The sequence below is a fragment of the Pecten maximus genome, chromosome 13, assembly GCF_902652985.1.
Source record: "Pecten maximus chromosome 13, xPecMax1.1, whole genome shotgun sequence".
Taxonomy (NCBI): domain Eukaryota; kingdom Metazoa; phylum Mollusca; class Bivalvia; order Pectinida; family Pectinidae; genus Pecten; species Pecten maximus.
The window spans coordinates 30,932,639-30,946,135 of record NC_047027.1 but is presented as its reverse complement, the minus strand read 5'-3'; positions in this window follow the sequence as shown (position 1 = coordinate 30,946,135).

Genomic DNA, 13,497 nt, shown 5'->3' with positions numbered 1-13,497 from the left:
ACAATGTAGCCCTCACATACAATGTAGCCCTCACATACAATGTAGCCACACATACAATGTAGCCCTCACATACAATGTAGCCACACATACAATGTAGCCACACATACAATGTAGCCCTCACATACAATGTAGCCCACACATACAATGTAGCCTCACATACAATGAAGCCCTCACATACAATGTAGCCCTCACATACAATGTAGCCCTCACATACAATGTAGCCCTCACATACAATGTAGCCCTCACATACAATGTAGCCCACACATACAATGTAGACCTCACATACAATGTAGACCTCACATACAATGAAGCCCTCACATACAATGTAGCCCTCACATACAATGTAGCCCTCACATACAATGTAGCCCACACATACAATGTAGACCTCACATACAATGAAGCCCTCACATACAATGTAGCCCTCACATACAATGTAGCCTTCACATACAATGTAGCCTCACATACAATGTAGCCCTCACATACAATGTAGCCACACATACAATGTAGCCACACATACAATGTAGCCCTCACATACAATGTAGCCTCACATACAATGTAGCCTCACATAGAATGTAGCCCTCACATACAATGTAGCCCTCACATACAATGTAGCCTTCACATACAATGTAGCCCTCACATACAATGTAGCCCTCACATACAATGTAGCCTCACATACAATGTAGCCTCACATACAATGTAGCCCTCACATACAATGTAGCCTCACATACAATGTAGCCACACATACAATGTAGCCACACATACAATGTAGCCCTCACATACAATGTAGCCTCACATACAATGTAGCCTCACATACAATGTAGCCTCACATACAATGTAGCCCTCACATACAATGTAGCCTTCACATACAATGTAGCCCTCACATACAATGTAGCCCTCACATACAATGTAGACCTCACATACAATGAAGCCCTCACATACAATGTAGCCCTCACATACAATGTAGCCCACACATACAATGTAGCCTCACATACAATGTCGCCCTCACATAGAATGTGGCCCTCACATACAATGTAGCCTCACATAGAATGTAGCCCTCACATACAATGTAGACCTCACATACAATGAAGCCCTCACATACAATGTAGCCCTCACATACAATGTAGCCCTCACATACAATGTAGCCCTCACATACAATGTAGCCCACCCTACATAGAAACTACAATCAATAAGCCAATTAAAGGTCAACACGACGGGTCCTGATGGTGGAGTTATAGTTTATAAACGGCCATCATTAAGACAATGTTATCATTTTTGTTCATTGGTGTTTAGAGCTACTGTATGGTACAGTTAAATGAGAATCTGTGATCATGTCAGTACATGAAAAATTACAAAATATCCAACACTGGTATTTCACAAATTCCCTAGGTAATGGTTTACACGAAAAACTCCTTTTAGAGTGAAAAAAGGTCATTTGTCCAAAACTGCAAGAAAGAAACTGCTTTTAAAGTCACTAACATTTCTTAAATTAATATAAGCATTATCTGTAAACATCCAGGAATGCGCCATTACTTTTAGAAATTCTAAATCATCTAAATTTTTCACAAAGTGTTGCAATACAACAACACCAACAACAATAACGACAACAACAACAATGACGACGACAACGACGACGATGACGACGACAACAACAACAACAACATCGCAACGACCACAATGGAAGCAGATTTACTTAAAAAAAAAGAAAGAAAATACCACATGACGTTTCGCCGAGCAGGAGTCCTACCATGGTGTCTGAAAAGACATATTCCGATGCGAAAAATCGAGTTTTAGAAGTAAATTGGAGTTTAGAATAAATCGGCTAAAATGAAACAATTTAGTAACAAATCCATACTCCAACTAGAATATAATACGCGAGTTTGAGTATTATATTCTTGTTGGCGGTTTCCCCAACCTGTTGTGTGTCCTTCTATTATGTAGGTATGCGCTATGCCACACCCTAAACACATACACATCAAACAATACCGAGAGGAAAAGGGAAACTACGCTACCATAGCGATAGTCTACATGTAGCATACAGTTAACATGTAGAAAAACAATGGTTGATCATACGCACCAGTTTTACTTTTATAGCATTGCATCACCATAACAATACATCACCATAACAATACGTCACCATAACAATACATCACCATAACAATACATCGCCATAACAATACATCACTATAACAATACATCACCATAACAATACATCACCATAACAATACGTCACCATAACAATACATCACCATAACAATACATCACCATAACAATACGTCACCATAACAATACATCACCATAACAATACATCACCATAACATAACGTCACCATAATAATACATCACCATAACAATGTCACCATAACATTACGTCACCATAACAATACACCACCATAACATTACGTCACCATAACAATACACCACCATAACAACACGTCACTATAACAATACATCACCATAACAATACATCACCATAACAATGTCACCATAACATTACGTCACCATAACAATACATCACCATAACAATACGTCACTATAACAATACATCACCATAACAATACATCACCACAATGATACATCACCATAACAATACGTCACCATAACAATACATCACCATAACAATATGTCACCATAACAATACATCACCATAACAATACATCACCATAACAATGTCACCATAACATTACGTCACCACAATGATACATCACCATAACAATACGTCACCATAAACAATACATCACCATAACAATACGTCACCATAACAATACATCACCATAACAATACATCACCATAACAATACGTCACCATAACAATACATCACCATAACAATACGTCACCATAACAATGTCACCATAACAATAAGTCACCACAATGATACATCACAATAAAAATACGTCACCATAACAATATGTCACCACAATGATACATCACCATAACAATATGTAATCAAAATAACAATAAGTCACCATAACAACACTACATCTAATCAACAATGCATCACAATAAAAATGCATCACCCTTACAATTTAGGATAATGTTCCTGACAACTTTCAAAGCACATTAAAACCACTTTGACTGAATGTCTTTATAAGTGTATTCCTAACATTTTTTACTATCTAGTAGTTCATGCCATTCGCTTAGTCTAGGGCGGAAGGCACAATGGCAAGCTTTTTAGTTGTGTTATATAGAGGAATTCTTCACAAAAGTTTTTTTTTTTTTTTTTTTTTTTTAGGGTACAAAATACTTTTATTTCCCAGACATTTATGCATGAATACCACTGCCAAGGTTGGGACCCTGGGATCAGTGTCCGAACAAATAGGTCCTCATGGAAGAGGGCTCTCATTCAACATACAATATTGTACAATGTACCAATCATTCATTCATCCATTCATTCATTATTCATCCATTCATTTTTCATCCATTCATTCATTTATTTTGAAATTATTTATTCATTCTGTAATTCACGTAATTCATTCAGTCATTCATTCATTATATATATCATACTCATCCTATACTGCATTCATCACTCATTCATTCTATACCTCCTTCATTTATCCACTCAGTTATATCTATTACATAAACAAATTTCATATTAAAAATATAATATAAATAAATGAAAATCTGTGGCAAAGTACAACTGGTTCGGATTGGTTCCCCCCTGGCATCGGGGGTTCTTCTTCTTATTTCTTTATTTCTTATACAAGTTCTGACTTCGTCTCCTGATGTTCCGTGCTGATCTCCCTCACTCAGACTTTCCTGTCACTCTTATCTAAACCACTTGTACTTCCTCGAAGACACCCTTCCAAATCTTACTCTCAGAAAGCTTTCATCCTTTTCATGTTAAAATCACACGGAACTCATTCCTATCTTACTAATTAACTATAATGTCACACATATCCTTACACACATCATAATAACCAGCTTCCTGTACTCTATTACCTTAAACTTCTAAAATAATGATAACCTTTACCATATTAAAGTTATCAAACTTTAAGTATCAAAAACATGTCATATGTATGTTATAAAAGCCACTTAAATGATTGCTATTCATTTATCTTCTATCATATTTTAAATCTAACTGTATCATATAAACGACACTCAAATATCCTAACTAAGGATACATCATACATCATTCTAAACTTACTATAACTAATTTAATGAAGCATTTAAAGAGGCTTACCCGCAGACGGACCGGTAAACGGCACATCTCCGATCACTAAATAAACTTCAGTACACGTTTCTATGTGACAAAATTAGAGGCTTTCCGACTTTATTTCTTGAAAACAATTACAGAATATGTATTTAAAAGACGTTTTAAAACTCAACCTGAGAGGGAAATGTATGGAATATAACGGCAAATCTTCTTTGTAAATCGCCGCTGCCTTTGAAGTTATCACTGTGCGGCACTGTGCACGTGCTTGTGTCAATCAAATTAGACTCCACTTTATAGCGGGGACTTATTGCGGGTTGCGATTAAATAAACAATATTTAAAAAATGAGGTTTTAATATCACTTTCCAGCGTTTTATAAGGAAAATAAAATGAAAAACTCAACAATTCCAACAATCTGTCATGTGTAAAAAATCTTTTTCTATTAGCCAATTTTTCTGATCTCTCTGCGGGAAAGCCTCTTCAATATTGTATAAAAACACATCTGTTCTCTGTCTGGTCACTTTCCCGTCTCACAGACACTGACCTCACACTGACCACTACACATCTCCTTATCTCTGACCTCGCATGCATCACTTGCTCTCTACATTCACTTGCTCTCTATCCCTGCCCTATTGGCTAACTAATTAATGAAATGTTAAAATCCTCTACTACAGTTATTTAAGCTAATTTGAATTTTAAGGACATACATACCTGATCTGACTACCCGGTAACGTAGTATAAAAGTAAAAAGTAAAGTACGGATATATTTTAGACAATTTATGGTGACTAGTCTATATTGTAACCACTGTAACGTTGACCCCTTACTGATTCTCTACCCTCAACCATTCGTCATCGTTCTCAATACCAGAATACCTATTTCATTTTGAAATATTTGTTTTAGTCAGCGTGAACCCAGTTGAATGTACATGTACCACTGCTTTATATATATAGTTCGTATGCCTGGCCCATGTCTTAGAACCATATCAATGAATTCGGGGTACAAGAGTAAATCTTCCGATAAAGGAACCTCTTCTCTCAAAACAAGAATAGCTCTGGAAATCATCTTTTCGACATTCGTATAATGAATGATAGATAAAAGTCATAGAAAATAAGAAATTACTCTGTGTATATAGTTTTCCACCAACATCAAATAAATAACGTAATCCACACCTTTATCAATCATCGTAAAACAGATCATGTTTGTTTATTGTGTTATACAGGTCACACAAACTCATCTATGAGTGGAGACATATTTTTACCTGTATACAACATTAAAAAAAAAAAAAAAAAGAATAAACAAAACTCGTTCCAAAATCAATTTTAAAATTAATCACCAAAAATATCAATTTGTAAGGCTGTTTTGGATACCTGTCTCCAAAGGCAACACGTCCTTCTGCTCCATGCACAACACATCTGCGATATCAGCAGGTCCAAGAGAATAAGACAACAGATGGCGAAAATGATGAAACAGAAAGTCATAACAAAATCACAAAAATAATTGAGTATCGGAGGGAGTCTTGCACTTTTGAATCCAGGATTCACCAAAAAGGATGAAAATATAAAAATGAGTTCATGTTTAGACAAGAAAAGCACGAAGCAGCCACGGCTCTGTTGTGATCTATTTAAGACTGGGGTGTACTCTTTTCATAAACCGCTTCGCGGTTTATTCAGAGTACACCCCAGTTTTTTGTGTTATTGCTCAATAACGTAAAACAAATACTACAGTTAACCCTTATAATTTAATTAACCACGATAAGAAACATTTTCATTAAGTTTAACATGTTTATTTTGCTCCAGATATTTAAAAACACCTCGATAAATATTTTTTTTTAAAATCCCGTGAACAACGATTACTCCGCTACTTCCGGTATAATTGAAAGTAGTTCCTTTTATTTTTTTTATGTTATGAGATGATAACATAATTTTTTAAGCCAATGAAAATGCTTGTTACAAGCAAAATTAAATTATAGTAGAATCACACAATGTACATGTACATATATGCCACTTTCTATCGATAATTTACTCTCGCAGTTGTCCTGAATATGTATTTTACTTTTTACATTCCTGTAATGTTAGGACTGGGAGGAGACGTTAGAAATCGCTGTAAGTTAATTTAAAGACTTTATGCCATATTTACGATTTGGAAACTTAGTGTGTAATAATTGTCACTCTTAAACTATACAACATCACTTATCCACATTTACGACTTCTATTTCTAGAAAACACCGCTAATTGATTTAGTTCCACCTGTCGCCTATCGGCTGCCGTAGAGATGTGAGTCAAGAGTTGTCAGAGGGTTTTAAAAAATACACTTTACTTTCATCCCAGGTTGGTGCAACATGTACTTAATACTAGGAAAAAGAAAGTAAGATCACACAGGGGAAACATTGTTTGAAAACAGCACACTAAACCTAATTACAACTGTACTATTAGGGTTATTAAAAGTTAATATCACAACCCAAAGGATTCACGTCGCATCAAACTGCCATTCCTAGTTAAACGGAAGCGTAACAAATCGGCCTTTCCCGCGAACCGACGAATTCCTCCATTAGAAGGTGAGGTTTTCTGGTGATTTCGCCTTTTTCATGTTTTAATCTTGAATTTTTATCCGAATTTATCACATTTCGACATTTGAGTATTAAAAATTTATTGTATGAATTTATAAACATATGTTTATATCGCAATGTTGTTAAATAAGAGGCGAGTATGATATATTTTAATGAACAATCTTGTATTTATATCGTCGTGATGTTGAATTATTTAAGCATTGATGTCATTTTTTTTAGTTTCATCGGATTCATACAGTTTGCAAACAAAATGTTTCATACCCCGATGAAACTAAAAAATAATTGACATTAACGCTTATAATTAATTTTTGAAAATGATTTTCTAATTCAAAACATGTTTTATGTACAATTTTACTGGTTTTAAATGGGATTCTTTTTCTCAAATAAATACGCAACGTCAATTGTCGTATTGTGACGTCACATTTTTCGCGCCATTCTCGGAATTTCTTTCATAGAAGAATGAAAAGAATTTTTCGACCAATCAGACTTGGGTATTTACCATGAAAACAAAGAAAAATTAATTATAGACGGATGTGACAGATTTTAATAAATTCTCAATCTTGTATTGATATCGCCTTGTTGTTGAATTATAGACGAATGTGACAGGTCTTAATAGCCGCTTGTTGTTAGAGGCGTGTATGACCAATTTTAATCCAGGATCTCAAATATGTGTTCTACAAATTGAGGTAGACTGCGATATAATTTTGTAAAATCGGAAATGATTCGTGCATGAAAAAATCATCAATTGGTATAATACATTTTTTTTATTGTATTGTGACTATCTTATATTAAATACTTAAAATCAAAGGTACGTGGAACGAAGTTAATATGACGCTACTTCGAAATGATGTCATTTCTCTTTAACAAAATAACACCTTAATACCGTATATCGGGTTTTTTTTAGCGTATGCCAAATTTCGCGTTTTCTGTACAAAATGACAAGTTTTATATTTAGCGTATTTCATTTTTAGCGTTTTCACAACATGTAATTCAAATTTATGTATGTGCCAAACACTTTAAGTATGGAGTTTCACGTTCCGGAAACGGCCATGGTCAGTTAGGGGCCACGGTGGCCGAGTGGTCAAGGTGTCCAGACACTTCCACCTCTGGGTTGCGAGTTCGAAACCTATGTGGGGGAGTTGCCAGGTACTGACCGTAGGCCGGTGGTTTTTCTCCCTGGCATTCCGGCTTTCCTCCACCACCAAAATCTGGCTGTTCATAGGACGTTTAACAAATTAAACCAAACCAGGCTCAGTTAAGAGCACGTGATTATAAAATACCGCAACAGGTACCAACCAAACAAAGAAGAAGCAGACAGTATACGTCCCATTAACCTCTTCCTTACTTCCTTCCACAGTACACGATCAAGTTGGCTGTTCACTAAAAAATAGGGGTAACTATAGAATTCCTTTTTTTCAGACAATCAACAACTAATTCGTTCTTTTTACCTTCTACACTCCGCTGTTGGAATATTGGTTTGGTTTGGTTTATTTTGTTTAACGTCCTATTAACATCTAAGGTCATTTAAGGACGGCCTCCCGTGCGTGCGACATGCATGCGTGTGGTGAGTGCGTATGTGTGTTTTGGGAGGCTGCGGTATGTTCGTGTTAAGTCTCCTTGTGATAGGCCGGAACTTTTGCCGATTTATAGTGCTACCTCACTGAAGCATACTGCCGAAGACATCCAGCAGCACACCCCACCCGGTCACATTATACTGACAACGGGCGAACCAGTCGTCCCACTCCGTGTATACTGAGCGCTAAGCAGGAGCAGCAACTACCATTTTTAAAGACTCTGGTATGTCTCGGCCAGGGGAACAGAACCCAAAGCCTTCCTCACAGCGGCGAACGCTCAACTAAAGGCCAAAAGTGAGGCAGTGTCAAGGGAGACGTTAGGAAGAAGAAAGTTGTTAAGAAAGAAGAGAAAAGATAAGATCCCAAATTTAGTCGCCTCTTACGATCATGCAATGGGGGCAGCAGGTACAATTCTTACGCCCTACCTGCAGGGCAGCTGTTGGAATAACCTCGAAAGTTCTGTTAAGTCAGCAATATCGCTGAATATTTTTAGAAGATCCTTGAAACCTGATGATACATCTTCTCCATCCTATTTTGGCATTATGGACCGTAAATTAAATGGTATACATACGAAGCTTAGACACCAGTGTAGTTCTCTAAACTATCACTTATTGCGGGTAAACCTTGTGGAAGTCCCTAGCTGCACTTTTGGACATATCTGTGAAAATGTTTATCACTTTTTCTTCCAATGTAGCCTATATAGTTTTGAGAGAAACATCCTTTGGCAACACCAGAACAATGTGAATTTAGAAATACCTTGTAATTTTGAAAAATGTTCAAAATGTCATTAAAACAAGCAATATAAGATTTTAAAAATTTAAAAAAGATGACAGTTGTACTTTCTCGACGTCTACCCCATCCCTCTCTCTCTGTTTCTCACCATCCCTTTCTCTGTGTGTCTCTGACCCTCCCTTTCTCTGTGTGTTTCTGACCATCCCTTTCTGTGTGTTTCTGACCCTCCCTCTCTGTGTGTTTCTGACCCTCCCTCTCTGTGTGTTTCTGACCCTCCCTCTCTGTGTGTTTCTGACCCTCCCTTTCTCTGTGTGTCTCTGACCCTCCCTCTCTGTGGGTTTCTGACCCTCCCTCTCTGTGTGTTTCTGACCCTCCCTCTCTGTGTGTTTCTGACCCTCCCTTTCTCTGTGTGTCTCTGACCCTCCCTCTCTGTGTGTCTCTGACCCTCCCTTTCTCTGTGTGTTTCTCACCCTCCCTTTCTCTGTGTGTTTCTGACCCACCCTCTCTGTGTGTTTCTGACCCTCCCTCTCTGTCTGTCTCTGACCCTCCCTTTCTCTGTGTGTTTGTGACCCTCCCTTTCTCTGTGTGTTTCTGACCCACCCTCTCTGTGTGTCTCTGACCCTCCCTTTCTCTGTGTTTCTCTGACCCTCCTTTTCTCTGTGTGTTTCTGACCCTCCCTTTCTCTGTGTGTCTCTGACCCTCCCTTTCTCTGTGTGTCTCTGACCCTCCCTCTCTGTGTGTCTCTGACCCTCCCTTTCTCTGTGTGTTTCTGACCCTCCCTTTCTCTGTGTGTCTCTGACCCTCCCTTTCTCTGTGTGTTTCTGACCCTCCCTTTCTCTGTGTGTTTCTGACCCTCCCTTTCTCTGTGTGTTTTTCACCCTCCCTTTCTCTGTGTGTTTCTGACCCTCCCTTTCTCTGTGTGTTTCTGACCCTCCCTCTCTGTGTGTTTCTGACCCTCCCTTTCTCCGTGTGTTTCTGACCCTCCCTTTCTCTGTGTGTTTCTGACCCTCCTTTTCTCTGTGTGTTTCTGACCCTCCCTCTCTGTGTGTTTCTCACCCTCCCTTTCTCTGTGTGTTTCTGACCCTCCCTCTCTGCGTGTTTCTGACCCTCCCTTTCTCTGTGTGTTTCTGACCATCCCTCTCTCTGTGTGTTTCTTACCCTTCCTTTCTCTGTGTGTTTCTGACCCTCCCTTTCTCTGTGTGTTTCTGACCCTCCCTTTCTCTTTGTGTTTCTGAGCCTCCCTTTCTCTGTGTGTTTCTGAGCCTCCCTTTCTCTGTGTGTTTCTGACCCTCCCTTTCTCTGTGTGTTTCTGACCCTCCCTTTCTGTGTGTTTCTGACCCTCCCTTTCTGTGTGTTTCTGACCCTCCCTTTCTCTGTGTTTCTGACCCTCCCTTTCTCTGTGTGTTTCTGGACCTCCCTTTCTGTGTGTTTCTGACCCTCCCTTTCTCTGTGTGTTTCTGACCCTCCCTTTCTCTGTGTGTTTCTGACCCTCCCTCTCTGTGTGTTTCTGACCCTCCCTTTCTCTGTGTGTTTCTGACCCTCCCTCTCTGTGTGTTTCTGACCCTCCCTTTCTCTGTGTGTTTCTGACCCACCCTCTCTGTGTGTTTCTGACCCCCCCTTTCTCTGTGTGTCTCTGACCCTCCCTTTCTCTGTGTGTTTCTGACCCTCCCTTTCTGTGTGTTTCGACCCTCCCTTTCTGTGTGTTTCTGACCCTCCCTCTCTGTGTGTTTCTGACCCACCCTCTCTGTGTGTCTCTGACCCTCCCTTTCTGTGTGTTTCTGACCCTCCCTTTCTCTGTGTGTTTCTGACCCACCCTCTCTGTGTGTCTCTGACCCTCCCTTTCTCTGTGTTTCTCTGACCCTCCTTTTCTCTGTGTGTTTCTGACCGTCCCTTTCTCTGTGTGTCTCTGACCCTCCCTTTCTCTGTGTGTTTCTGACCGTCCCTTTCTCTGTGTGTTTCTGACCCTCCCTTTCTCTGTGTGTTTTTCACCCTCCCTTTCTCTGTGTGTTTCTGACCCTCCCTCTCTGTGTGTTTCTGACCCTCCCTTTCTCTGTATGTTTCTGACCCTCCCTTTCTCTGTGTGTTTCTGACCCTCCTTTTCTCTGTGTGTTTCTGACCCTCCCTCTCTGTGTGTTTCTCACCCTCCCTTTCTCTGTGTGTTTCTGACCCTCCCTCTCTGCGTGTTTCTGACCCTCCCTTTCTCTGTGTGTTTCTGACCATCCCTCTCTCTGTGTGTTTCTTACCCTTCCTTTCTCTGTGTGTTTCTGACCCTCCCTTTCTCTGTGTGTTTCTGAGCCTCCCTTTCTCTGTGTGTTTCTGAGCCTCCCTTTCTCTGTGTGTTTCTGAGCCTCCCTTTCTCTGTGTGTTTCTGACCCTCCCTTTCTCTGTGTGTTTCTGACCCTCCCTTTCTGTGTGTTTCTGACCCTCCCTTTCTGTGTGTGTTTCTGACCCTCCCTTTCTCTGTGTGTTTCTGACCCTCCCTTTCTCTGTGTGTTTCTGACCCTCCCTTTCTCTGTGTGTTTCTTACCCTTCCTTTCTCTGTGTGTTGCTGACCCTCCCTTTCTCTGTGTGTTTCTGACCCTCCCTTTCTCTGTGTGTTTCTGACCCTCCCTTTCTGTGTGTTTCTGACCCTCCCTTTCTGTGTGTTTCTGACCCTCCCTTTCTCTGTGTTTTTGACCCTCCCTTTCTCTGTGTGTTTCTGACCCTCCCTCTCTGTGTGTTTCTGACCCTCCCTTTCTCTGTGTGTTTCTGACCCTCCCTCTCTGTGTGTTTCTGACCCTCCCTTTCTCTGTGTGTTTCTGACCCACCCTCTCTGTGTGTTTCTGACCCCCCCTTTCTCTGTGTGTCTCTGACCCTCCCTTTCTCTGTGTGTTTCTGACCCTCCCTTTCTGTGTGTTTCGACCCTCCCTTTCTGTGTGTTTCTGACCCTCCCTCTCTGTTTGTTTCTGACCCACCCTCTCTGTGTGTCTCTGACCCTCCCTTTCTGTGTGTTTCTGACCCTCCCTTTCTCTGTGTGTTTCTGACCCTCCCTTTCTCTGTGTGTCTCTGACCCTCCCTTTCTCTGTGTGTTTCTGACCCTCCCTTTCTCTGTGTGTTTCTGACCATCCCTCTCTGTGTGTTTCTGACCCACCCTCTCTGTGTGTTTCTCACCCTCCCTTTCTCTGTGTGTTTCTCACCTTCCCTTTCTCTGTGTGTTTCTGACCCTTCCTCTCTGTGTGTTTCTGACCCTCCCTTTCTCTGTGTGTCTCTGACCCTCCCTTTCTCTGTGTGTTTCTGACCCTCCCTTTCTCTGTGTGTCTCTGACCCTCCCTTTCTCTGTGTGTCTCTGACCCTCCCTTTCTCTGTGTGTTTCTGACCCTCCCTTTCTCTGTGTGTTTCTGACCCTCCCTCTCTGTGTGTTTCTGACCCTCCCTTTCTCTGTGAGTCTCTGACACTCCCTTTCTCTGTGTGTCTCTGACCCTCCCTTTCTCTGTGTGTCTCGGACCCTCCCTCTCTGTGTGTTTCTGACCCTCCCTCTCTGTGTGTCTCTCTGCCCCCTCACACACAAAACGCCACACAAAAACAGAAATATTAATTCTATACAAAACGCCACACAAAAACAGAAAGATTAATTCTATACAAAACGCCACATCAAAACAGAAAGATTAATTCTATACAAAACGCCACACGAAAACAGAAAGATTAATTCTATACAAAACGCCACATAAAAACAGAAAGATTAATTCTATACAAAACGCCACACAAAAACAGAAAGATTAATTCTATACAAAACGCCACACAAAAACAGAAATATCAATTCTATACAAAAGCTACACCAAAACAGATAGATTAATTAATGTTAAATATATGTATATATTATATACAAATATCGATATATATTGAGTGCCAAGTTCGAGGTCCCGGTCAGGACACGAGTCATTAAGTTGTCTTCCTTCGTCATTTGTGTTAATATGTTATATATCTATTTATTAGCACAATGTATCATATACACCATGTGTTGTTGATCTGATGGTAAATGTTTTAATTTCCTGTCGAACTTGTACTGTTATGAACATGTTTAAATATCGAGATAGATACTGAAAATAGACTAACAAGACCCACTGATAGTCATTGTTGTCTTGTTTATCTGTGATTATATACAGACCGATTGTTATACCTCTACCACACACTCTCATCGATATACAGACTTATTGTTATACCTCTACCACCCACTCTCACCGATATACAGACTTATTGTTATACCTCTACCACCCACTCTCACCGATATACAGACTTATTGTTATACCTCTACCACCCACTCTCACCGATATACAGATTTATTGTCATACCTCTACCACGCACTCTCACCGATATACAGACTTATTGTTATACCTCTACCACCCACTCTCGCCGATATAAGACTTATTGTTATATATCTACCACCCACTCTCACCGATATACAGACTTATTGTTATACCTCTACCACCCACTCTCACCG